At 37.8% G+C, this 26,009-nt stretch overlaps 1 protein-coding gene across 6 annotated transcripts in view; it reads right to left on the bottom strand.

The window, feature by feature from the left end:
• Positions 1-26,009, bottom strand: part of FTO (FTO alpha-ketoglutarate dependent dioxygenase) — a 226,295-nt gene that overhangs the window by 32,492 nt on the left and 167,794 nt on the right. Inside the window, exon 10 of one of the 6 annotated variants that reach the window (XR_014957895.1) lies at positions 4,028-4,137. The exons of the other annotated variants lie outside the window; for them this stretch is intronic. The gene's annotated coding sequence lies outside the window, so the exon portion shown is untranslated. The remainder of the gene's footprint in view (positions 1-4,027; positions 4,138-26,009) is intronic. 6 annotated transcript variants of the gene reach the window in all.

The raw sequence follows: 26,009 nt of genomic DNA, 5'->3' as shown, positions 1-26,009 counted from the left end.
CTGACTGTCTTGTGAGTGTGTGGTCCCATCAAGGCTGGTTGGAATGGGGGGAATCCTGGGTGGCATCCTTGGACTCAATCAGGTGGTGAAGATCAGAAAGATGCAGGAGCAGCAATGGTGGGGTGCTGATGGGATTGCCATTGCCTCTTCCAGCCCCAGTGTTCCTGGACATGTAGGCTCCTTGCCTCTCTCAAGCCTAAGCTTAAGCCTGAAGGCAGTTTGGCACTGGGATAGAGATCCTCACAGCCACAGGTGGCACAGATTGAAGAGGTTTTTCAGAGGAGCAGCAGGCTGTGCTGGGCAGTGGCAGGCAGGCTTGTGGAAAGGTGAAGCAGTGTAGACAGAACAGATATGGACAGGTAAGGCAGGCAGGCACAAAGCAGGGTGGACTGCAGGAAGATGCAGGCAGGGTGAGAACAGGAGCAAAAAGGGCATGAACAAGTGGACAAGTGAACCAAAACCAGTTATGATCTAATTGCTTTTTATAGGCTAAGGCTCCTCCCATAGTGCTATCCCTTGAGGATGACCATTGGCTAGCCAGGGGAATTGTCCCCTAGCAGCTGGAGTTTCCCCCACTCTCAGGGGAGTCACCTGCAGCCCAGTGGTGGCAGTTTTTCTCCATTGATTGGCTGTCAGGTGAAATCCCCACAGAGACAGAGCTTCCCTCCATTTTCTAAAGAGGGGATGGGAGACTGAAGACTGGGATTTCGGTCATCTCCACCCCACCACACGTGCCAGCTGACCTCTACATGTGCCACGTGTTCGGGCTCTCAGCACACCATGTGCAGCTCCTCTAGAAACTTTCCACCTGCTGCCAGAAAATGTGTTCTTAACCCACAGTTCAAGAAATAAAATCAGACTGTGTTGAGGCATAAATAAAAAATTAAATTGGTTCCTTAAATTGTAAGAGCAATGAAAACTGCCTGTGAGCACCCTACCTGGTCTTGACAATGGTAATAGAAGGAGGGAAACTTGACCTGGCTGCAGACAACAAGAATAGGCTTCCAAAGACAATAGGAATTCCAATCCCTGCTATATTATATAGATACAAAACCAATAGGTATTCCAAAGAGAAAAGGAAATTATGTGGTTTAAGGCCCTCTAAAATTGCCTTTGTCAGGCTTGCAGTACAATGACAACCAGGTGATTGCTTTTTAAATTACTATAATCAGGATTCTTAAGGTTAACAAGATTGCCTTAGCTGTTAATATAATTCTTATCCTTTTAGCCAGTAGTACATTTCTTGGCAGAATTCTTGTTTACACCTCAGAGCCAGGGTGTTCAAGCCCCTGCATAGCTATTAGCCAGGAGAGCCATTTAGCTCTGCTGAAGCAGTTCTTTTAGCTGGTTTTTTGTTAGTGTTTAGACTCAACTCATCCTCACTATTCTGTCCACAAAATTCCCTGAAACTGATATTTTGACACTGATATTTTGAGACAGAATGTGGAGGTCTAAGTTAGCTTCTCCCTCTCTCCTGTTTGAATAATAAACTGGTCTCTCTAGTTGCTCTGAGGTAGGGCTGCCTCCAGCTTGTAACTGGAGGTGACAGGTACTCTCTAGCAGATGGGCTGTCTTGTAATCTTTTTCTTTATTCACAGCAACTCTGTCTCTTCCTTCTGTTCAGACTATTTACTCTTGTTGGTAGCATGTAAACAGTTAGCTGTGCCTTAGACAGTTCAAAGATGTGCTGTGTGGCTGAATTAGTTGTTGCAGGATGCCTGTCTGCCTTCATACACACACTTCTTTCAAACACTGCCATTTGCAGATTTCTGCCCAATTAACTGAAGATGACAGAGCCCAGTCCTGAGCTCCTTGCCCAAAGGAAACCTCCCCTGAATTCAGGAAAAGCTCTCAGGAAGCAGAAAGCTGAGAATCAGTCTGAAGATGCCACAGTTTCTCTACACGAAAATGCTGCATTTCCAAATATTTAGTACACTTGCAAAACATTTACATTCTTATCTAAATACAAAGCATGCATTTTAATTCCTTTCATAACACTTGTGTTTCTCGATGAGTTGGAATGAATTCAGGTTTTTTTTCACATATAAAAATTACACAGAATTTTTTCTTCAATGCATGTATTCTAAGCAACTAGGGCACCACTGACAAATGGGACAGCTTCTGCAAACTACTGATGTTTCATGACATGTTCACTGATATTTTGTAATGGCTTTTTTCCTTGCCTGTCTGCTGTAGAAGAGCTGCTGATTTGTCTTTACTCACAGACAACACAGTGGGGCTAAGTTTTCTATTTGATGCAATCACATGAGGACTTCATTTGATTGCTGATATCCTGGCAAATCGTTTTTGTCTTTTAATACCAACAATGTTCAACTCATCTTTTGGGAAAACTAACTCCCCATGTAATGAAGTTTCCCTCAACATAAACACACACTCTTGCATGTTTATGAAATGCTTATTTTTAAATTTTTCTTAATGCAAGTGAAATTTTCAATTCTGCTCAATTGTACCAATCTGTACTTTTTAGTACAAACACTCATGAACCTTCCTAGGGAATCTCTTTTTAACTGTATTTAATGTATCAAACTTTTATTAAAATGCAATTCAGTTTTCAAAAACAAGTATGCAAATTAATTTTAAAAGATATTATTCAGTTCTTCAAAGAGATTTTCTATAGATACATAAAGTTATACCACCATGGGAACACAGGAGTTGCCGTGCAAAATGCACCACCCGTTAAATGAGTAATAAATCAGGAGCCATCTCATACATTAGAGTCACAGGAGAAGAAATTTTCCTATGCTGTATAGCACCTATATTTGCTCTGATTTTTCAGAAGGTTATGCCAAGTTTCCAAATTTTATCTAAACTTGTCATTCTGGTCTGCTGTTGTCTGGCTAATAAATAAATAAAAATGTAATAGATAAAAGTCACTAGACATGTTATGCATGTTTTAGTGGTTAACATTCTTAGGTAATATTGTAAGCTTCTCCTTCATCCTTGGGTATTTCCTAGTGAAACCATTTTTAATTGCTATTTGGGGTTTTCATCTCCTGGGGAATGCCACTAAAGGCCTGTGCCTCTATGGCACTTTGGCAAGTCAACTTATTAATAAAGACTTCAGTGGAAAGACTGAGTGGGACTTGAGCATAAGTAAAGTGAAATCACACATTCCTTAAGGAAACTCTTTCATAAGGCATGCTGCAGTCAACACCCATCCGGAGTAATTGCTGAAGATATTATTTGCCCAAAAGTCCTCATTTTACAAATGGTAGAACATGCAGGCAACAAAATAACCCACTTTTAAATGTCTTTGCAAACCTATGCCTGAGCAATGACAGTAGAAAAACAGATCAGCATTGACAGTACATAACCCCTAGTATTATGGCAGAATATTCATTAATAGTACAGAATTTTTTAGGAAGCAGTGAGATATTCCTTCCCAATCTATCAGGAACTGACTGGTCTCCATCCTTCTTGAGAGATCGTTGAAAAGCAAATCAAAACTTAAAACATTATGGTGTTGCAATTTTAATACACGTGATTTAGATTCTTGTGGACAAGGCTGAACTAAAGCTATAGCCAGACTCAGCATGTGTGCCATGGTCTCTGGAAGCATGTTATAAATGCAATCTAAAATCAATAGCAAGAAACAATTACAGCATCTGAATACCATTTGGGTGAAATAAGCTGATGCTGGTGAAGCAACCAGCAAATGTCTGTCAATACCTGCAACAAAGTATTCCACAGCGCTTGCACAAAGAGGGGTTGAGTAAATATCAATAAAGCAACTCCTACTACAAACAGTAAAAATGATAAAATCAATATTATAAAATAAAAAAGTTAGCAAACAGATGAACACTGTGATGTAGACAGTGCTGTGTTAGGAGTGTTGCTAAGTTCCTGCATCTCAGTAAAGGCACAGACAATGACTGCATTTGTCCAGTGCTCTGATCAATCAAGAAATCAAAGTATACAACAAATGGTATGCAAACATTAAACCACAGGCATTCATATGAAAATGTATTTATGTCCTATAGCAGGAGGAATCACATCTCTACTGCACCTGCTAGTCCTGTGCACTGTCAGGAATCCATCCAACTAGCCCACAACACGGCAGCTCTGTCTGCTTAATGGGAAGATCCTCAAGGACATCACATATGTCCACAGAAAAGGCTTGAGTAAGAAAAAAAAAACCCATTATTGCAAAATATTTACATTAAAGCATCAAATCCCAGTAAATTCTTTAAAGACCCAGCAACTAAAAGGGTAAAACTGCAAGTGACAGCCCATCTGCAAGATGCTGTCTGTAGCTCTGACCTGCATTTAAAACAGGGCTGCTTAGCCTTTAGAGCACCTAAAGTTGGCTCTGTTGTTTGCATTTCATAGAAACTACTTTTGAAAGTAAACAAGAACCTTTAGTGAATTATTTAGCATACAAATAAACCAGCAAAGAAGCCTAAGTAGGCCAATATGAACTAACTCGATTGAAATATTCATCTGTAAATAACTTTTCAATCTGCTGCTTTCACGTACAAATACTACATGGAACATTAGACACAACTAGCTTCTAGGGATATTTAGGCTCACTGGAGAGCAATTTTTATGTCTACTGGCATCTGTGGGTAGTGATATGGACTGACTGTTAATATAACCAACATAAAATTTATGTGAACACTCGCTGCAATAGCAACACACAGTCAGACAGCTGGTGGTTGATGCGTAGCACATGCGGATTTTATATGCACTGTGTAAACTAACCTTTGCAAAAAAGATTTAGCAGGTTTATTAGTTTAGGAAATCGCTGTAATTATGGATAATTCATAATGGCTGCTTATCCATTCTATAGCAATAGCTGCTTTAATTTAGACTCAGTTTCTTTGAGCCATAAATAAGTGTGTTGATATCTTCTGCACAGATGTGGTATTCAACCTGTTCAAGTTGGTTGAGTTCTGTTTGTGTTTTAATGCAAAAAAATAGTAGATAAGCCCATAAAAGGCACTTTGCTTGAAATAAATTAGCAAAAAATGAAGCTTGAAAGTTCTGAAACTCTTCTAGTAGCTCCTTTAAGAGAGAAGAGGGTAAAACTCAGAAATTTTCCACAAAAAATGGAGCAAACTACATGGTCAGAGATCTGACCTGAGACAGAATACCAGATTTGCATAATTAATCACTGGAAAAAAGATATGTCTGTGACCTACGTGCATTATTTACAATCTATTCAGTTTGTAATGGATGGTTTGACCTCTGTGAGCCCTTCTTGTAACACTCTGACTTTCCTGCTTCTGTGCACATCTCCAGCCTTCTCTTCAGTAGAACACATGTAGTGTTTCCTAACTTCAATTCCCACTAAAAATTCCTGCAAAATAATTCCTTGTGTTCCCATTGCTTGTTTAGTGGACAGTACTTTTCCTGAATTGTCAGCTATCCCATGTCCTACTGGCTTGGAGCAAACATGGATCCCTCTGACCAAACGTCTATAAATCCATCTTTCCTTCCATTCCCTCCTTTGGACACAGGCATTCTTAGAATAAACATTTCACAGATAACTCCTTTACTAATCAGGAAATATAGTAAGCCTATAGCAGGCCTATAGTAACCAACATATCAAATATGCACATTTTACAAAAAAAAAATATAGCAACTCTGCTACCCTTGTCACTTGTGACCCCACTGATATCCTCTTTAGACAATGACTATAAACCCACCCAAATAAAAAAATATGATTTGAGGTGTCTTTCAGAAAATGCTTAAGATGTTTGAAAAAGCAGCTTGAAGTATCAAAGGGTCAGCAAGTGTAGAAACAAATACAATCCAGATTCTCCTGATTCGAATTTACGCTTCTTCCTTTCTGGAAAAATCCTACATTAGCATGGGCAGTAAAAAATTTGGATACTGAGCTTTGCAGCAGATGACAAAGCACAATGGCTCAAGGTAGTATTTCCTTGTGTAGAAAAGGCAAAAATGTGGATTGCCATGAAAAACTATCTAGCCTTGTAAGTCTCCTGCCACAAAATTACTAACATTGCCTTTCCAGGGAGGGTGCAACCTACATTTTTTTCTCCATTTAGATTTTATAGTAACCTTGAAAGTGACATTAAATGGCATAAATTTACATAGTGTCATGGCAGTCAGTGGAGCACAGTAAACATGCCCTGTTTGGGATCAAATCAGTCAAAGATGAGATGCTTTTCCTGGATTGCACTGTTTTGCCATCAGCTCAATTTAAACTGTGCCTGAAGAATGTGTACCAGCCAAAGCACTGGACCTATGAGTTTAGTATGGATCTTCTAAACAGATTTACCTTTTTTTTTAAAGAAGAAAATAAAAAAGTGTGAGCAGTCTGCTTGAAATCACCAAGGAAATACAGAATAAGCACAGTTAACAAAGGGAGATGTAGCAATCAGCACAAATACTGAATTTCAGGTTATCTAAGGCTATCATTTTCAATCTCTTGATGACAAATGACCACACCATTCTACTCGTTTCCAGTCCAATCTGAAGAAGTATTCATTGTCAAATTCAGACTTCAGTAATAAAAAGATCTTAGCTAAGCAATGTTTCCAATCCTTTGAATTAATACACTCAAGTTTTTCATAAGTGCATGGAACAGTATTAAAAAATGTCTTCCAATACCCTGTGCAAATCCATGAGGTAGTAAAGCACAACTACTGTTTAATACCATTCAAAACATAAGCACTGAAGTAATTATGTACCTTCTGGGTAGAGGCACTACAAAAAGAGAAGTAAAACATAAAACAAACTTTTTTTAAAGGAATTCCTAGGTGGTGATAGGAGACAACTGTATTTTCCTTACCCAAATCAGAGCTAAAATTAGAATGGAAATGGGAGAGATGAACTCCAAAGTTAGTTTTATTGTCAATGCAAGACCCCTTTTGGCAGTATCCTCTTTCTCTCTGGGTTCTGACTAATATGCTTTGAATGAGAGAAAAGCTCCTGCATTAGCATTCAGTTCAACCAACAGGAGCAATTGACTATAGAATGGAATTGCTTTGCCAATGGCATATTGCACATAAGCTGAGTGAAACCGCAAATCTCCATGCCAGAGGAAAGTTTGAAATTTCCATTACTTTTTTTATACATTGCACTTATTTTATCAAATAATGGCCAAATAATTCCAAATTGCAAAACTCAATCTGAACACTCAAAACTGAGCTGAACACTTGGTTTTTGGTGTGCCCATCAGAACATTGGGCTGTTTTCTTTGTGGTGATGTTCAACTTGGTGAGACTTGTGGCAGGTGAGCTTGACATTCACGTTCACGCTATAGCTGACATCCCTGGTGGGATGAGGTGACATCTGCCATAATTTATTCAGCAGTCATTTAACTCCTGCAGGCCATTTCACAGCTTTATCTTATAAAGTACAAAAAACATTAAAGATGCCTATTTTTTGCCAATAAGCTGAACAAACTGAATGAAAGGTGATTTTGATCTACCCTTCTAGAAGGCAATTTCAAGTGCCACAAAATTAATTCCTTTTTTGAATAGCCAAAATCCTGAACTTTAGCTCAAACTCAAAAATTAAACCAATTTTGTTTGACTAAAACAGAGACATTTATCATGGGAAGTTTTAGCTTTGTGAAAATTGCACTTTTTGGTGAAGAAGTGTTTGACCTTAATTTTGATTAGCTCAAATGATTCTGACTCAGCAAAAAGATGGTGAAATGGGGAGTTAAGATACTGCTGTGCTAATTCTTACCATAAAAATTTCACAGTATTTACTGCATCTTTATTAAATAATTCCTATACTTGAATAAGACGTGAATCTTGATTTCTTTAAAAAGGTTTTACTGTTGAGGATTGGAATGGAAATATAAACCCTACCTGCTCAATAATAGGATATGAAGACACATTAGAAATGGTTTTAAAGAAGCTGAAAATGTGTACCTGGGGGTCAGGCCAGGCCTGAACAGGGAGGATGACACCATCTCAGCAAGTTGTGAGATAAACTAACATCTATTTAACCCAAATTTATAAACTCCTTTTTCTCCTGAGACATTTCTTACAGTAAAACTGTTCTCTAGGTACTCCGAATTTCTGTAACAACTAGAAAAAAAATCAGAAAAAAGTCTTACACTAGGCTAAAGTGGCTACACATGACTCTTAACAAATGCAACACTTGTTATAGCCTTGGACAAGAAGGAAGCATGTAAAGAAAATGAACCACTTCTCCAGGCTGGTCGTGCACAAGAGAAGACCTGCAAGCCATGGAAGGCTTGACTGAACAGATACCCTATCACAAGGGGTGGGCAAAAGGAAAGAAAATAACAAAACAAAAAATAAAACAGTGCAGGAATGTAAGGGATAACCTCCAGCAGGGTAGAGATATTTTGACTTAAGCCTAAAAAGCATTCTGTGATGTTCAAGGAACTTGAGATGGGGCAAGAGCAAGGGAGAAAGCAGGTTTTGCCATTTTGGTTTATTAGGTTTATTTTATCCATGCTTCAAATAAAATATAGCCATGAAGAAATCAGCTAGGTATTTGCTAAATATTTTGAAAGTGCTGATAATGATGACCAGTGTATCTTACTGCACAAAAGCTCATTATGTGACTTTTCATCACTGGGACTGATTCCCCAGCTAACCCAAACTCTTATTCTTCAGGGTCTCCAGAAGAGGGCATTATCAAGAGGACAAAATGCTCATGGCAGAGCAGCTCAACAAAAGGGTGACTGGAGGAGATCATGTGGGGAGGAGGCCAAACACACCACGCCACACCTTGCACAAACCAGTCTGTGCCCAACACTGCTCCAAAGAGGCAAAGAATAAAAAAAACCCTGGAAATGTATGAATGAAACAGTTCAATGGGAGACGTGCCTGTGATGTGTGGAAGTTCAGCAAGGAGGTTGGGACGGGCACTTGGGGCTGGGCATCAGAGCCACTGCTCCCTCTGAGCTCCTGCTCAGCAGCACTCGGTGCTGAAGGGAGCACCCAGAGCTCTGCAGGCTCTGCTCAAAGCTGCCAGCGCGGGAAGCAGCCCAGCACATGACAAAGAACTTGCAGATTGGAAGAAAAAAGAAAACACGTGGAAAAGAAAATAATCCAGAGCATGTGGGATGTAAGGAAATGTATGGTTGACAGGTTTTTTAGTCCCTCTTCCAGGGATCAAAATTACTTCAGAGACTGTCTACAAAGGGAAGTTCCTTAAAAGTGGAAGCCAGTGGCTAGACTGAGAAGAAAAGGAGAAAAGCAGAGATTATAAAGTAAACAAAATAGAAACTCAAGCACATCATCTGTCTTTGGTTGTAACTCACTTCTTTCCTGACAAATAAACTTCAAATTATCAAACATGAATAATGAAACAGAAGTCACAGAAGAGTGACTGAATTCAGAAATGGCCTTCAAGGTTAGATAACATCCCTTTGTCTTAAACAAACAAACCAAAAAAGCAATAAAACTACCATTAGTTTTCTATAAAATATTTTTTAAACTGAAAATCACTTTTTTTTTCCACAAAAAGAAATGCTTTTGTAGTAAGAGTTAACACAGTTTTGAACATAAGAAACAGTAAACTGTTTGGCACTGATTTTTAGCACTTATGGTTGACTGCAAAAGTTGAAGTACAGTATTTTTAAAAGCAGAATGTATTTCTTAAGTCACAAAGTCGTCATTGGATTTGCAGATGGGGACCTCTATTGGTATAAAATAATTACTAAAAAAATGACACCTGGAAACAGACCCATTGGCTCCCACAAAAATTGCAATGGCCAGAATCTCATTTTCATTATACCCACTTTAACAAATACCCATTTCCATTAAAATTGAAGGAATTAGCCCAATCAAATGCAATTAATGTAAGAATTTGGTCCAATTGTGAAAGACATCAAGTATTCTTAAGAAAAAAGAGCTACAAAGAAGAACTAATATACTTTGTAGTTAACCTTCTCATACTCACGCCTGGGGCCCTTCTGTGCGTGTGCCTTATGTGTATTTTTACTACAACCTCCGTGTAACCACGCAGTGTTCTGCCTTGGACTGACATCTCTGTGCTGGGCAGGATTTTCAATCCTTCATGACTATCTATTTGTCACTGCAGGTGAGTGGTAGCACTCAGGCTGATCCCCAGCCACTTTCACAGTTACTTATCTGTCTTTATGGATTCTTCCTGTGTGTCAAGTTGGTGCATAACAGCATTACTGTCAGGGTGACAAAATTGTCCCCAGAGTGTCACAAATGACTCCCCGGCCTTATGGCTGCAAGCAGGTAGTAACACATCGACACTGCCTTCCCCAGCTCATCTTTCTCCAGCCCTGCCACCCCCTGCTACTCTGCACACACATTCCCCTCTACAGATGTAAACCTCAGCTAAGAATTCAGACAGTTCTAATTATGGTACTTTAGAATTACTACCAAAAAAAGAGAGCAGAGTTTGCTTTCATGCTGAAATATTTTCATTTGAAAAGTCTATTAATTTGCTTTATTAAATAATAGACATTTGGGGGAAGAATACTCTGCAGAATTCTTGTTTTCTAAATATAGAAACCATTATTACAAATTCAAAATAGTGGCTAAAATTCTGCACACACTTTTTCTGAATTCTATATGCTACCCGTGCCCTTAATTTTTTCATGTGATTTTCTATCAATGAAAGCCTGGGTTTTTTTCCTATAATTCCGTTGCATTTTTACTTAATTGTATTCTGCACGCAGCAATACCTTTTTTAAAATAACGTGTTATCCAGTTCAACATTGGGTGTTTATCTTTGACAAATTTAAAATCTCATTTGACAAGTGCTGGTTTAAAACCTTTTTCCCCCTCTCATAATGTAAAATAATTCCAAGGCGAAAATAAAAGAACCTATCAAGTTAAAACAATTGATGCATTATTTGAAGAAGGCTGAGAATCTTGATAAATACAGAGGAAAAATTGCAGCAGCAGCAAAGCTTGTTCAATAATCTAAAAACTACCTAATGGTCACACAGTACAATCTAAGATTTTGGTGATTCTTATATAAACCTTCATGGTTTATGAAAATAAGCTGCTTTAAGTCCACTGCACTTTAATTCTTCAAAACACCCACAAGGGAACTGTTTCCAGACACTGATAGTGGACAGGACTGCATGAAGGAGAGTCCCTATGTTTCTGTCCCTTCATCACCTTGCTACATCAGCTCATCTCTCCATGCCTCAGTTTCCCTGGCTGTGAACTGAAGATTGTTACACCAAATTTTCCTATAAAAATGCCAAAAAACCCTGCAGAGTAGTGAAACTAGTCAACATTAAAAGTACACTGAGATAAAACAAAAGCTTTTTTTTTTTTTTTAAGAAGACAGACATTTAAGAGAATGACCCTGTGTGTGTGTGTGAAATGCATAGTCAGGCACTGCTGCCTTGAGAAATGCAGCTGGACCAAGGGTACCTGACCCCTCTGACACTGCCACAGCTGAGGACAGGAGTGCTCCCACAAACACGTGTTTGGCTCTCCCTGCACACCCTCCCCACCCCTCGGACCATTTGTCCTTCACCTGACAAACATTTATTGTCTGAGTTCTCAGATAGGTTCAATATGATTTCTGACACTGGAAAAACAAAGCTAAAAGCAATTTAGAAATACCTGCCCATGAAGTCAAAAGGCAAAATATCTAAAGCTTCTCCTGGAATCTCTGACCTCAGAGGCTGACATGGTTTGATGGGAAATTTAATGTAATAGTCTGAGAAAGCCAAAAGGCCTATTGTCAGCAATGAAGTCTGAAAGTTAGCAGAATTAATATAACTGTACAATGGAAGTGCCCTCGAGGGACAAGGCTGCAGAACCAGGGCAGAGGGAAAAATGACTTTTGAAGTCATTTCACTATGACATTCTGTCATCACTGCTAAACGGAAATAAAAAAATCATCTGAATCACCACATGCTTCAGTGTGTGTCCCTTCCTTATCTAATATAAAGTAATAACACTGACGTCCTGTGCCCCACCTAAGCTGCGAAGGGGCTCTGCAGGGATTTCAGGAGCTCCATTTTGAATTGCTAAATGCAATAAGAATAAATGCAAGTGGGAGTCTGTTTAGCAGAGAATGATGTCTGGTCTGTAGCCCATCAAAGCTCAATAAATCTCAATGCTTCAACAAGAGATGAAAATGGTTATCTCATCATTTCAGTGCCAGGGTAAAATTTTCTCTGAGCCAGAGTATTTTTACAGATGATTTATATCTGGGAAGGGTAGTTGTTTAACAAAATGGCAGATAATGATAAATAGAAAGCAAATAGAAACAGCAGCAAGGGAGTGGTTCTTAGTTGCAACACTGGAATAAACAATATACTTACATAAAGTATATGTCACATATAAGTGCCATTATTCTAAATCCTATGACTTATATGTTACTTGGAACATCACATAAAAGAGCTGGTAATATGATTTACAGGATAGGAAATTTAACATGTATGCAAGGCAAATAAGTATCAAAATTCTTCTTTCTGTTACATTTCTGTTAATCCCACTTCACCGAAATTACTCTGGATTTACAATTGTATAATGAACAGGAAGTGTCTATGTGTTCACTGGGTTTAATACATTATTATATTAAGAGGAGAAGGATCAAAAGATGGGCTAATTTTGATGTTGCTACAAATTTATTTTTAACCACAATACTTATATTGTCTGTGGACTAAAATATAAATACTGTTACAGAAAAAGCAAAGGCTGATACACATACTACATGGACATGTTTTTAATAAAATCAAAAAACTTTTTTTTCCCCTTACAATCTGGGTTTGGACGGCATGATAAAACAAATATTCACAGAGTTAATGATGAGAAGAAAATGCAGCACAAAGCAAACTGCCTGTTTAAGTTTTTTGAATTAGAGGTACTGCAAACAATGTCAAATTGGAGATTTGAGGTCGGGGTGCTCGGTTTCAGTTTCTTTTTCTGCATTTTTCCTGTGGCTGTACACAAAGGAAAAAAAAAAAAACTAATTACAGTTTTAAATGCCCAAAATGCCATGTCCACCAAAAGCCCGATGCTCATTAGTACTAGTAATTAACTTTACAACTGTCAACACAAACACCACACAGGCTGACAGATAGATAGTAGCTCTGAGGGTGCTAATAAATCCGGAAATAACAACTTGACACGCAGATGCACAAAAGGATGCAGGTGATAAAGAAATGTTGACATCAAATCTAATTATCTTCGAAACGGCCAAGTACTGCACAATCCCCAGTAATGCACTGTTATTGCTGGTGATGAGCCCCACTGGAACGGCTCTTAACCACAGCCTACAACGGAGCTTTTACAGCCCCTTGTCATATCTAGTGAGGACAATATCAAAAAGGAAATTATGAGTGTCATGACCCCTCCAAGTCAAAAATCTAGTGATGAATATAGGCTCAGCAAGGCATAGCAGATTACCCCCTTACGAGTTTTAAAGCCAGGATGATATATGACATTTTTATCAGGCACTTTCTCAGGAATGTCACCAAGAGGGAAAATAAAGGCCCTGAAAAGAGACGACTAGGTGAATTATGCAACTGTAATTGCCGATCATAACCTGATATGAGCTGAAATTGCTCTGTTTTCATATTGAGATAGCATAAAATAGTCGGGAAATGCAATGGCTTCTTAATGTGGCCTAGATGAGTCTAATATTCTGATCATTTTTCACTCAGCTGCTAGGTAAATAGTGCTTCTTTAACACAACCACCGTGGCCCAGGGCAATCTGGGGGCCCAATTTTACACTTGAATTGAGAAAATATGTGTAAACTACAATTTTTCATATTTTCTGCATACATAAGAAGATGAAACATCTTTATCATGTGTATTGTCTGGCTGAGCTTATACAAAATATTAGTTTATCTCTCCTACTTTGGTTTATTCCATAAGCAAAACACATAGATCTAAAGGACAGGCAATATTCTATATACAAAATAGGTCCATCTTTTATGCAGCCTTGTATGAAGAATTCTATCATTTTGTTTTTGAAAAGCTGGCAATTAGCAAGTGTAGATTTTGCAAAATAAATTAAATATTCTAAAATCCTCACACTTTTCTGAAAATTGTCATTAAAAAAAAAGGAAAATAAAAGGCCACAGAAATATTAATCTGTACAGCATGAGTTTAAACAATAACCTCTAGGAGAAAAGGAAGGTGAAGGGCATTTCTTTATTACCATGCCATAAGATAAATTTATTTTATCATAAATCTGCTGCATTAAGGGGCTCATAAAATAGATTTGCTTAAAAAACAAAACTGAGTTAAAATAAAAAACCCTCAAATCAACCACAAAACCCAATGAAACAAAAAGCATGCTACTACCCATTCTCAGATAATAATCAGCAATAATACCTGGGGCAGAAAGGTCATAAACCATACTTCCAAGACAGGAATAATTCATTGTACTACTATGTGTTTAAGAATTAGTTTGATAGAGTCACTATCTAGACTGTGAGATATTGTCTATCAATCTGACCTTCTAAAAATGAGCCCACAGACTCCCACTCAGATCAAAACCTCTGCTTTTATGATAAGCAGTGTCTTTCTTATGATGAATTTTAGGACCAAGCTTATGATGAGTGCAGCACCATTTGCAAAATATGGAAGTGAAGCAATACAAAATTTTTAATAATTAGATCTTTAAATTTCTGGGCATATTATTCCTGTAAAGAAACTAAAAAGAGCAACCCCGTTTTGCTTGCCTGCTCAAGAGTCAGTTCAGAAATAAACAAGTACAAAGGAGGTTAAAAGACTGAAATTTCTTTGTTTGCATTTATGTTATCTGTTCTTAGTTCCTATATATCCACCTCATCGAGGTGCTCCAACACTAATTGCAAAGCAGCACTGACTAGCAGCAACAACCAGCACTTGGAAAAATCCCGTGTGATGCTGGTGACTGCAGATAAGAGCCCCTTAACAAACTTGGGTATATCTGCATCAACTTACTTCCTACTCCCTTCTACATTTTATGCTTCCTAGAGGCTGATATTTTGTACTAAATATCATAGCAAAGTGATACCTCACTCTACAGAGAGGCTTCAAGCACAGATGATTTCCAAAGGCTTGAGGCTGTGGGATATACAGAACTGAAAATAACACTGAACACTGTGATACTCCAGTAATCACACAAGTCTTTGTAAAATATTTGACTGGAAACCAGAAGAGGATTGAAATATAGGTTCCTAGCAATTAATACTGTGTGATCCTAAATGTAGAGTTGTTGAGATCTCAAAAGAATTTAAAACTGTAGACCCATCCATATTTATTACATTACCACTAACCCTATTATGAACAGTCTTTATGTAATTAACATACCAGCAGGGAATTTAAGAGGTACTTGGCATTAATTTTCAATCCCTATTCTCCATGAATTTGGTACTCAATTGTAGTGATAAATAGAAGACACATGGTTATGATTACGCATTTTCTGTAACAATTATGCACCACAGTAGAAAAGACCTCATAATACAGCACAGGCTCACAGTTAGCAAGAAAACCCTTGCTTAGTAAGAAAAATTTACTGTTGGATTTTCGTTCTCTTCCAGTAATTCAGAAAGTCAAGTGACCACTTTCCATTTTTTCCCTTTTTCAGTCTGTCTAGAGAAGACTTTTCCCACACTCACTGTCACTTGGCAAAAAAATAACTTCCAGCCTTCACCCTTCCCTCCTCAAGCCAGTGCTGCTGAAGGTGTATTTATTCCTTTATTCCATCTCCCTGTCTCTGTATCCCCCTTCCGGAGAGCGGGCGCAGGGACTGCAGCCACTGTTGCTAAGCAACTCAGCCACAGCGCTGCATCACCAAGTACAGATTGCTCCCATCATTTTCAGCCTCACAAATTTGGGAGCTGGTATAATAATAGGAAGTAGTATGGATAACAAAACCATTATCCATAGACCGGTAAGTTAGCAGATGGATCGTAAGAGCTTAAAAAAAAAAAAAAAAACAACAAAGCTACTGTAACAAGAACACTGAACAATTATTGGCAGCATTATTTTCAACCTTCTTTTTTTTTTAATCATTGCGGCCTTCACAAAGAAGTTTACATACTCACTATGTGTGAATGCAAAAGTATTTTTGAATTGTGATGATTTTTTGTGGGTCTTTCCGTGCAGGAGAACACCACAATATCAGTGCTGCTGAAAGCTAGCACAAGATCTATTAGTAATCAAATTTCAGCCCAGATTTTATGGTTAGTCTAACCGAGTTAATTTCTCTAATGTTAGCAATTCATGGAAGAGGTCTCTTGTGGCAGCACAAACCTGGGATCCACAGCAGCTGTCAGAAGAGACTCTAAGGAATTCCTTATTAGCCAGAATGCAACCAGGCAGAAAACTCATTACACAGTGCTAAATATACTTAATCACATCTATTAGTGAAAAATGAACTTGATAATTACAACAAATAACTAAAGAGCAAAAAGTGCTCATGGAAAAACCCACACCAGGATGTGTAAGAAGAGGGGCTGCATACTGACTGTGTGGGAGAAAGACTCGCTGGAAACTCTTCTGATCCTGATGGAAAATGATTACACCACAATGTACAAATGATTTAGGTTTCCCTTGAAAGTGAAGCATTTACATTTAATAGCTTACATAAATGTAACATAGTAAGTAAATTAATTGCTTAGATTCTTAAAATTAATTTGGAAAGCTCTTCTGAGAGTTGAGACAATAACATCTCAATGTGCTTTTTTTGGGGGAAAAGAAGTCTGCTACAGACATTCACCAGAAAAGTGGTAATTTTACAATTGCTGGTACTTCACTGCAGTACATAATACAAGAGATTAAAGTATTTCCTTGCTCTGCAGCCTTTATTTTGTGTCAAATGGGATTGGACTGTGGGGTGATGTGGTCCACAATTTTGCCCACCAAGATATCTGTACTTTAAAACTGACAGTTTTAAACTAAAGTTGTCAGATAATGGCCTCAGACGTAATTATAAGCTGAAGTCAAACATAAACAAGCAGACCTGAATACCATCTGCCAAAATCTCCCTTTGTCATCCAGAAGTATCTGAAGTCTGTCTTAGTTTTATCTACACTTTGCCTAACCAGTGCACATGAAGTATGGGCAGTCTAAAGTTGCAGCAATTGCAAATTCTGATGCACAGACACTTGGAGAACACAACAGAGCAGTGACTGCAGCTTCATATCTTTAGAACAAGCCTCATACCCAGACTTCTGTCACTTCATACCAAATTCCTCTCCCATCTTATGAAAAGCAGTTAACCTTTAAACAGATCCATGAACTTGGAGTCTTTTTGAGCCTAAACTTTATTTAAAATTCTTTCCTAACTATATATATCCTTAATTCAACATCATTGAAATAAAAAAATCAGGCATATTGAAATAATCAAATAAAATCTGAGAAGGGATACTCCAAGGTTTTCATGTAATTTTGACTTTATTGGAAGAGGACAGCTAAGTAACTCATGAATCAAGCCATCTGGGTTTTCTTTTTCTATTCAGCAATAGAACATTTTCACCTTTTTTTCCATGAAATACCATTAAAACACTGGATAGCATCTAGCAAAAATAAGACATTCCTCACAGTTGTATCCAAATAAAGAGAGAATGCCATGGCCACAGAAAGTCCTCACCTGAAGGCTGTCAAAGACATAGAAAACCTCAACACTTTGCAAGCCAAAGTGAGGGACCCAGGTAAGTCCCAAGTGAAAGGTCTACACTGCCAGCTTCCTCTCTTCACCTCATCCCTTTCCTCCAGCTGTCACGAAGAGAGGCAAGAAACTGCACAATTCCATTTCCTAGGAACGTAACTTAAAATGGTGGGAATGAGGAAACAGGATTTGATTCATTGTGTGGCCCAACAGCAATGAAAGATCCAAGGTCTGAATGACAGTAAATTAAGAGCAGATGGACAAGACTTTGACCTGATAGAAGAAATAAATATTTTACTGCTCCCTTGCACTTGTTTTCCATTGTTTTAGCTGATTCTACCTTCTCTTGGCCATTTCTGCTGTCTCTGTATCATGTCAGAATTAGTATTTTACAACTAAAACAAGGCAGTAGCTACAAAGCTCAGGCAGTAGCCACTTCTCAGACCTTAAGGACCACAAATACACCATTTTTAAATCAGCTCTTTCCAATGAGTCACACTTAGGGACTGATGCTAATTAAAGGAAAAATGTAAAAGGTATTCTAGAAGAGTCTAAAAATTGAACATTTTCTGAAATTGTTTTGGTTCTAGAGTTTACAGATCAGAAAAATCTCTTATGGAAAGAAGCAACTGCACCTTGCAAAATTTACTGAATTCATAAAGTCTATTTTTCAACCTATAAATTTAAAGAGTGAACCTTACTACAGAGAATGTGTAGTAGTCCTCTGTGTGAACAAGGTATCACAGAACTCATATAAGCATTCTGTACAAATTAAATAATTTGTTTTTCTTTGTACAAACTGAAATTCCAATTTTAGGTTGTCAGTCATAACTTAGCATATACATCAAACTATGCTGAAATCAGAATTAATACACACACATCTGAATTAAATTATGGGCACAGAGTGGTACATGAATTTTTAAGTTATTTTAAACATTTTTACTGCATTTCAACAGATTAAACTCCCACTTTGTTATGCCAATACAACAAATGTCCGATAAGTTTGAGATGTGGAAAACCAGTTTTTGCCTTCAAGCATCCTCTCTCCACTCTTTCAAAACTAGGCACAGTTCACACTGGATTGCTGAACTAGATGAACCTTTCACCTGAATTTTACAGCCATTTCTGTAATCTTATGGCTGATATACTCCTTACCGTAGAAGGTTAAACTGGCAACACAAATATAACATTAACTGCTATGAACTGAAAGAGAGCTATGGTAGCAGTGGTAAGACAGAAAAATGAAACAAGCAAGTATTAAAGGACATAAAAGGCCATGATCTTTCTTTATGTGTACAGAAAATGGCTACAACTGCATCAGAATTTTGTTCAAAAAGTAGAAATTAATGATTGCTCCTCTCAGAATATCAGCCTTCCTGTCCATGGTTAGGACTTTGGACAATAAAAGTTGGTTCTGTAACATTTCTCATTTACAGAGGATGAGCTCTAGGCATAGACAATCCACAAGTATAATTGTGCATTGCAGTGACAAAAAAGGAGGTTTAATATCCTTTTATAACCATCATGTTCAGGAAGGCTGAACACAATGAGAACATCATCAGAATGTCAGAATTCTGCTCTTAGTGTTTTGGGGATAAAAGTACATTGCAATCTTTTCTGTCCTGCCATTCAACAAATAATAATAAGCCCTCCTCACTTAAAAATGTATCCAATTTATTATAAAAGTTCATTAGCATTTACTGAGAATTGAATTAATAGAAATGGAAAGCTTGCTTTAGAATTAGTGTGTTAATAGTATATGAACTGCAGATATCTCCTTTTAAATCCAGCAAATTCTTTCTGGGATATAAATTCCCATTCTTATTTAATTCTCTGTTGAGGGCCCTATAGATTTTTTTTCTTCTCAGGGAAGCTTTTTCCATTGTGAATATAGAAAAAAAGAAATCTGTGGAGATGTTTACAAAGCAAGTTTATGTTGAGAAAAAAGAGCAGTTTGAAAGCCAACAGAGAGTGATGAGCAGAGAAAAACACAAGAACAGAGGAATCATTCCTTTTGCAGTCCTCATGGACAGTCCAAGGATGCCACAGGCACAAACTTTTCCTAAGCAAAGAATGTTGTGATAGCATCAAAGGCAGAAAATCTGATTAAAATGGCTAAAACAGCTTTGTTGTTACAAAGTGTGGAAAATCTTGTAGCTCCAGATGTTCGTAATTTGGTTAGGAAACTTTCCTTTGTTTTTTTCCTGTTTTCCAACACCGGGTTGCACCAGAGACCCTTGAAAAATATGGAAGAGGTAGGAACAACAGTGCAAGCAGAGCGAGCAGAAGCAGCACAGCGTGGTGGCAGCTGCAGCAGCACGGGGCTGGCACTGAGCAAACAACAGCGACAACCACTCCAGAGCACGGAGGGGAATCTCTCCGTGGGGTTCCACCACAAGAAATGACAAGAAGAACTGCATCTATGACTTACTCTAATGTTCATAACTCAAAACCTACGACCTTGATCACTTTAGCAGATGGCTTTGCTCTGCTGTAGTTGCAATTAAACAGAGTGTGCCAAAGTGAAGAGCAAATTACCCATCCTATCTATCCCAGTTAAAAAAATCTGCAGTCTTCCAGTATCTAGTGGGACAATATCCAAAATTTTTCAGCCCCAGACCTCGCTGGATTGCCATTATATTTTATGTCAGTCAGTACTTCAGAGAGTCCAAGACCCTTGGCATATGTTCTTAGTTAACAAAATGGAAAATTAAACTTTGTAGCAACCCCCTGCCACTCCCAAAATAAAAGAAAAATTCTATTTACATCAATGAGCAGGAAGTCTGATCTTCCTGAGCCAGCCAAAAAGCCTGCAATATAAGGACATTTGGTGAATAAAGGAATTTAAAGTAAGCAAACTAGCTTAAACTCACAATCCTGCATTTCAGGTGCTGAGGAATATTCATAAGGAATATGAATTTTAAAATAACCTCTGATATTGACAAGCAGAAGTTTATTACTTTTATAGAGCTTTTATGCCCATTTAAAAATGAGCTGACTTTTTCAACACATTATCCTCAGGGAAGAAGTGCTCCTAAATTTCTTCAGCACACAAAAAAATACCACAATAATAAAGCCAGTATATGCACAAACAAGTAAAAAAAAATTGTATTGCAATGAAACAGGAAAAGGTACCTAAAGACTGTGGCATTTTCACTAATTAATGACTGTGTGTAAGACCTCATGAAGTCTGGGGGACTGAACAAGACAATGTCTGAATATAAGACCTAATCTTTGGTTCCCAGCTACCAGAACAAACTTTTCTCTGGGCTACACTGCAAAGAAAACATGAGCAGAATCTGCTCCTTGGTTCTCCAGCACTGATGGATTTGGAATAGCAATGCAAAGTAGTTTTTACAAATTAAATGCATGAAAACTGCAATAAGTAGACTGAAAAAAGTGATATTTGAGGGTAGATCTGAATATGAAGAAGATATGCAGATAAACTACCTTGCTGGCAAACTCATGTTAGGTTTTTTACAGTCCAGATGGTATGGGGCAAACCAAAAGGGGGCATTTATGTCAGAGCCTGTACAACAGGAACAAGGATGCTGATATGGTTTCTTTTTTATATAGAGCTGGGTAAAGAGATCAGAGAACACTGGAGCGTTAGCCAAAACAAGTTATCCAGCTGCACTGTGTTTCATCACATATCAATTTTTACTGAAAGAAACCCATACAAATTTAATCAGTTCTTCATATGGTAATATTTAACATTTTTTTCCCAAGTTGTTTGATATTATTGTTTTAAAAGTTCGTTTTCCCTCGTCCTCGAAGCGTGATGTGTGATAGTGGTGAGCACAGGAAAAACATCTATCCCTGGCAGGACTGAAAGCCTCATTTACAGTAGACTCAGTAATAAATGCACTGGCGTCTGTGTCAATTGACTGTCTCAATGAAGAACAGGTCACCATAGGGAACAACGCAGGCAGCCTCTACATTTGAACTCCCACATCCCCATCCCATGCATGTTTGTAGCATCAGTAGAAATTAAATTACCCTAATAAACCTTTCTGCCTCTCCCCTTCCCAAGAAACAGGATTATTTTCCTGATATCATAAACCACATGGGTTTTCTTTTTTTTTTTTTTAAAGCTATCATATAGCATTTGTATAGCACTTTTAATTATTTGAAAATATATAATGGAGTGGAGACATGGATCCCACTTATATAAATGCCTATTAAAAGGCCATTTATTCTCTCAGTAACCATAAAACGTAAAACACCTCTTAAAAGAATATCATTCCTTTGTTTCTAAGCCAAACACATATAATAAGACAGCTTGCTCCTTTTAAGTAAATAAAAATGATTTGTATTAAATAAAATGAAATATTGTACTCACTATATAATTTAACAATAAGACACATCAAAGTATGCATTACTGTGAGCTAACCCGTGCCTCAGAGGTGTTGCAAGCCAAATTCTTTAAACATGTTGTTACAGAAAAGCAAAAACCACAGCGTGTCATAAACTATTGGTCAGATGAGATGTAAAACCAAGTTCCCAACCATTTGTGGTCACTAAAATCCCCTGGCAATTCCTGTGCCCGTAGAATGTTGATTTTGCCCAAACTGGAATGATTTTAATGCGCAGGTTTTATGGTCTATTCCTAATTTCTGCAGGGAGAAGTCCCCCCTGTCTGCTCTGCACTCTGGGTGCTGTGTCCAGGCCTCAAATGCTTGCAAGACTGTCTTGCATGTGAACACATTTATCTGGATCTCTACATGCTCTCAGTTACAGCCCACTAAAATGGGTGAAACTAATGGGATTTCTTGGAGGTATTTGATAGTGACATTTGATCCATAGTTTGTAACACAGTTTCAAATTACTCAACTATAATATAAGTATAAATAACATGATTATGCTGTATATAAATCCAAATAAGATGATTCAAAAAAATGTTTATTATTGAGAATACACTAAACCCCTTGACAGAACATGAAATATTTTTACAAACACAGCAAAAATAACCATCATAGAAAAGTTTATTGTTTGTATCAATTTCATATGGATTTACACCACCACATTGCATCCATATTCCCCATATAGGAACTGCTCTGTAGTTTTGATTGCTCTATTCTTAAAAACTTTTTAGTGGAAGCACTGTAAGCTGAATCAGAGAGCTGATGAATCAGTACATACAGTTCACTAAAAGGGAGTTTCTTCTCCAAGAGAAACATGTAGTGTAGTTTAGGTTCTAGCTGCGCCAACTGTCTTGTAGCAAAAAAAAAAAACAACCCTCTGTCTCTAGCAATAGCAGTAATTTCTTTTTAAAAATCACCACGCAGCAAGGAAATGGACTGTAATCCTACTGATTTATATCACCTGTGAGGAGTGAGTGAATGGTGGCCTAAGGTGACATGTGACTCAAAAGTTGAGTTGTGAGTTAAGAGAACACTGACACTATTCTGTAAGGAGAAACCTCCCCAAAACATGACAGAACTAAAGACCTTCTAGTGCACCTGAGTACAGCCCAATCAGCTGAGATAGTGGGGTCACACAACGCCAGAGCTATGGAGCTGCTGATCCTGAGGAGATCAGCTGTTGGGACATCTGCCCTACAGCCAGTCCCAAAGTGCACAAAGAACGAGCTGCAAGCTCAGGGCAGCAGTGCTGGAGATGCGAAAGGCCCTGCTCGTCACAGCAGCTGCACCTTCCACCCACAAAAGGTCCCACTTACAACCACAACCATTTATCTTGTGATGCTTGAAAAGCTTTTTAATAATAAAACAACCCTAACTGAATGTAATGAAGCCCTGTAATGAAGCACAGGGGTTTTTTCTGACTAACTGTGACCCCAAAACATTCTGCTTTGTTGATCAAAATACACCTGCCAGGTGAGTAGGAAAACCAGACCCCAGCATATCATCCTTTTCATTCTATTGTTGCAGAAACAGCAGAAAGCACATTAATGCATTTCAGACATTTCTATCAAAAAAGCCATGTTAAATAATAAATTGGAGGTGATTTTTTTTCATACTGTTATATCAATAAAAAAAGGACTGTGTTTATGAAATTCTTTCTTATGTAATGTTAATTAATAGTTCTAAACTTTTGCTACTATCTTGCAAATTAACCTGCACCTGCAGTTTCCTGGTTTCCTGTGGCTATAGACTTCACCAAAAGTCATATGGTGCTAGAATAATATTTAACAAACACTTTTTTATTAACCTGTCTTCCAGTCACAGTATTATTACAGTCAATAAATGTTACAAGAACATTATTATGTGGCCTAAAAATTGTTACTAATTTGCATTTGATCGACTCCATGTGTCCACAAGCCTTACAGGACTGCTAAGTGCTTTTAGCACAGAGCTGAAGCTCTTCTGAAGCAGGTTCACACCCATTCAAAAACAAAAGGCTAAGCCCATTGAACAAACAGCAGCCAAATCCTCCTTAATTTCATTGCTCTAGGCGTGCTGGTGAACTATTCACACTGATTGGCATCGTTCAATTTTCAATAAAGGATTTGCAGAAGTGACAGATACTTGTGGAAATAAACTGCCAAAAAATTTGCTATGTCAGTAATTAAGCATGTAAAGCTACAGATGTTGAACAATAGTGCCTTCCACCAAGATGTATGTCATAATATCAAAAAAGTAACCTCGCATCTGGTTTCTTTATTTAAGTACTTTTCTAAGGGTTTGGATCTTAATTTTTTACAGCTGACAGCAACGATATTTGAGCCAGTCAGTGGCATGTGGTTGCTGGGGGGGTGGAAAATAAGGGAAAAAAAAGGGTGGAAAAAAAGCAGCTCTGTGCACTTTAATTAATTGTGGAGAGATTACATGGTCTTCCAACCGTGTAGTTTGTCATCAGAGCACATTACAGATTTATATTAGATGTTTCTCCACAGTGTCAAGAATAATTAAAAAGGGATAGGAAATTATGCCAGCTAGCAATGCCTTACATCAGCAGTGAAAGTTTTATATTTATTACAGCCAAATAATTTTAAAAGAAGATGTCAATTTTGTAGTTATACTGTGCAAGGAATAAATATTAGGTGGGTAAAGCAGCCAATACATTTCAGCTGCTTGAATAATGAGAGGTTCATATTTAATCTATCAGACCTACCAGAATTGGTGTGACATGTCAGTTATTAATGAAGCAGCATCCCCTTTTCTCATAAAAACATCCTCTCAATACAATAACTAACATATGTTTTTCTTTTCTTCCTAAAAGCGGCTCTGCCCAATTTCTCCTTTTGATTCATGTAAGAACAGACATGCCAACTGTACAATTTGCTCAATTAATTTGCAATACCTTTGGTCTTGGGTTGTGCTAATAGAAAAGTGCTTATGTGTACTCAAGCTCTCAATTCACTCATCATAAAGGGCCACATTTCTCTCCTCCTCTGTGCACAGACTCCTTTGTACTTGCAGATGAGAGAAGTGCATGGACCTAAAGGCAGTTTGCAGCCTAAGGAATAATCTCCACCCAAATACTACGGGTTTCATGTCTCCTCATATAGACTCATTCACAAACTGCATTTCCCAAATTCCCTCAATATATTTGTATTTATTTCATGTTTACTAATAGAGTTTCTGCTGCTTTAAGAATTCTGTATTAAGAAACCAGTGCAAACAAGTTGCTTCCTTTTGCTATGAAATAGCTTTCAACCTCTGAGCTCAAATGGAGATTTTCTGTTGCATATGAATGCTAAAATGAATTACTAAAACCAGCTGTAAATTGTCCCCTTTACCCCTGTTCTATTGTTTTTTTTCTGAAGCACAATGAGAAAATAACTTCAGAGAAATTACTACACATAATTGTGATCAAATGACTTGGACCTTGCTGTTGTTTTTGCTGAGCCCAAAAGAGGAAACAAGCTTTCATGAGTACAGTGGCAGCTTTCCCATTCAGTTAATCTCTTTCATTGAGTTACATTTTATAAAGGTAAAAATGCAAGAATTCACATCCCACATCTACAGCACCACCCAATTATGGTCAGAGCTCATGAATCAAAGAGCTGACCTGGAAGAGGATGGATCATCTCTCCATATAAGGCAGGCAGTGAGTCCCAGCAGACAGAGCTCTGGACTGAGATTCCCAAGAGAGTGATGCTTCTCCTTGGCATGCCCAGGAACTCACTAGATGGCCTTAAGTAAGTCTCTCCTTTATGGCTGTGACTACAAAAAGGTCCATTCATTTCATTTCAGACACTTGGGCATCTGTTCATCACCATACATTATTACCCCAATTAGAGATGAAGTTCTATATGTTATTATAATGCATATAGATTTTGAAAAAATACAGTTAAATCCAGTTTTTCATTCTTTAATTGTTCTGACTTCATTTGGGATGTTTAACCATGCAATACAGCATTGCTGGGTTACGATACCACACAACCTTTCTGCTTATTGAAGCTGCTGTGCCATGTTTCAGAATTGTTCCCTAGCAATGGACACCACATCACCTGGTTTTGCTTGGTTTTGTTTTCTGTTGAATGATCACTTCATTTACACTAGAAAACATGGCA

This window comes from Lonchura striata, chromosome 11, assembly GCF_050655825.1.
Source record: "Lonchura striata isolate lonStrDom1 chromosome 11, ASM5065582v1, whole genome shotgun sequence".
Lineage (NCBI taxonomy): Eukaryota > Metazoa > Chordata > Aves > Passeriformes > Estrildidae > Lonchura > Lonchura striata.
Note: the sequence above shows the minus strand (reverse complement) of the source record. Positions and strands in the feature narration are given on the sequence as shown.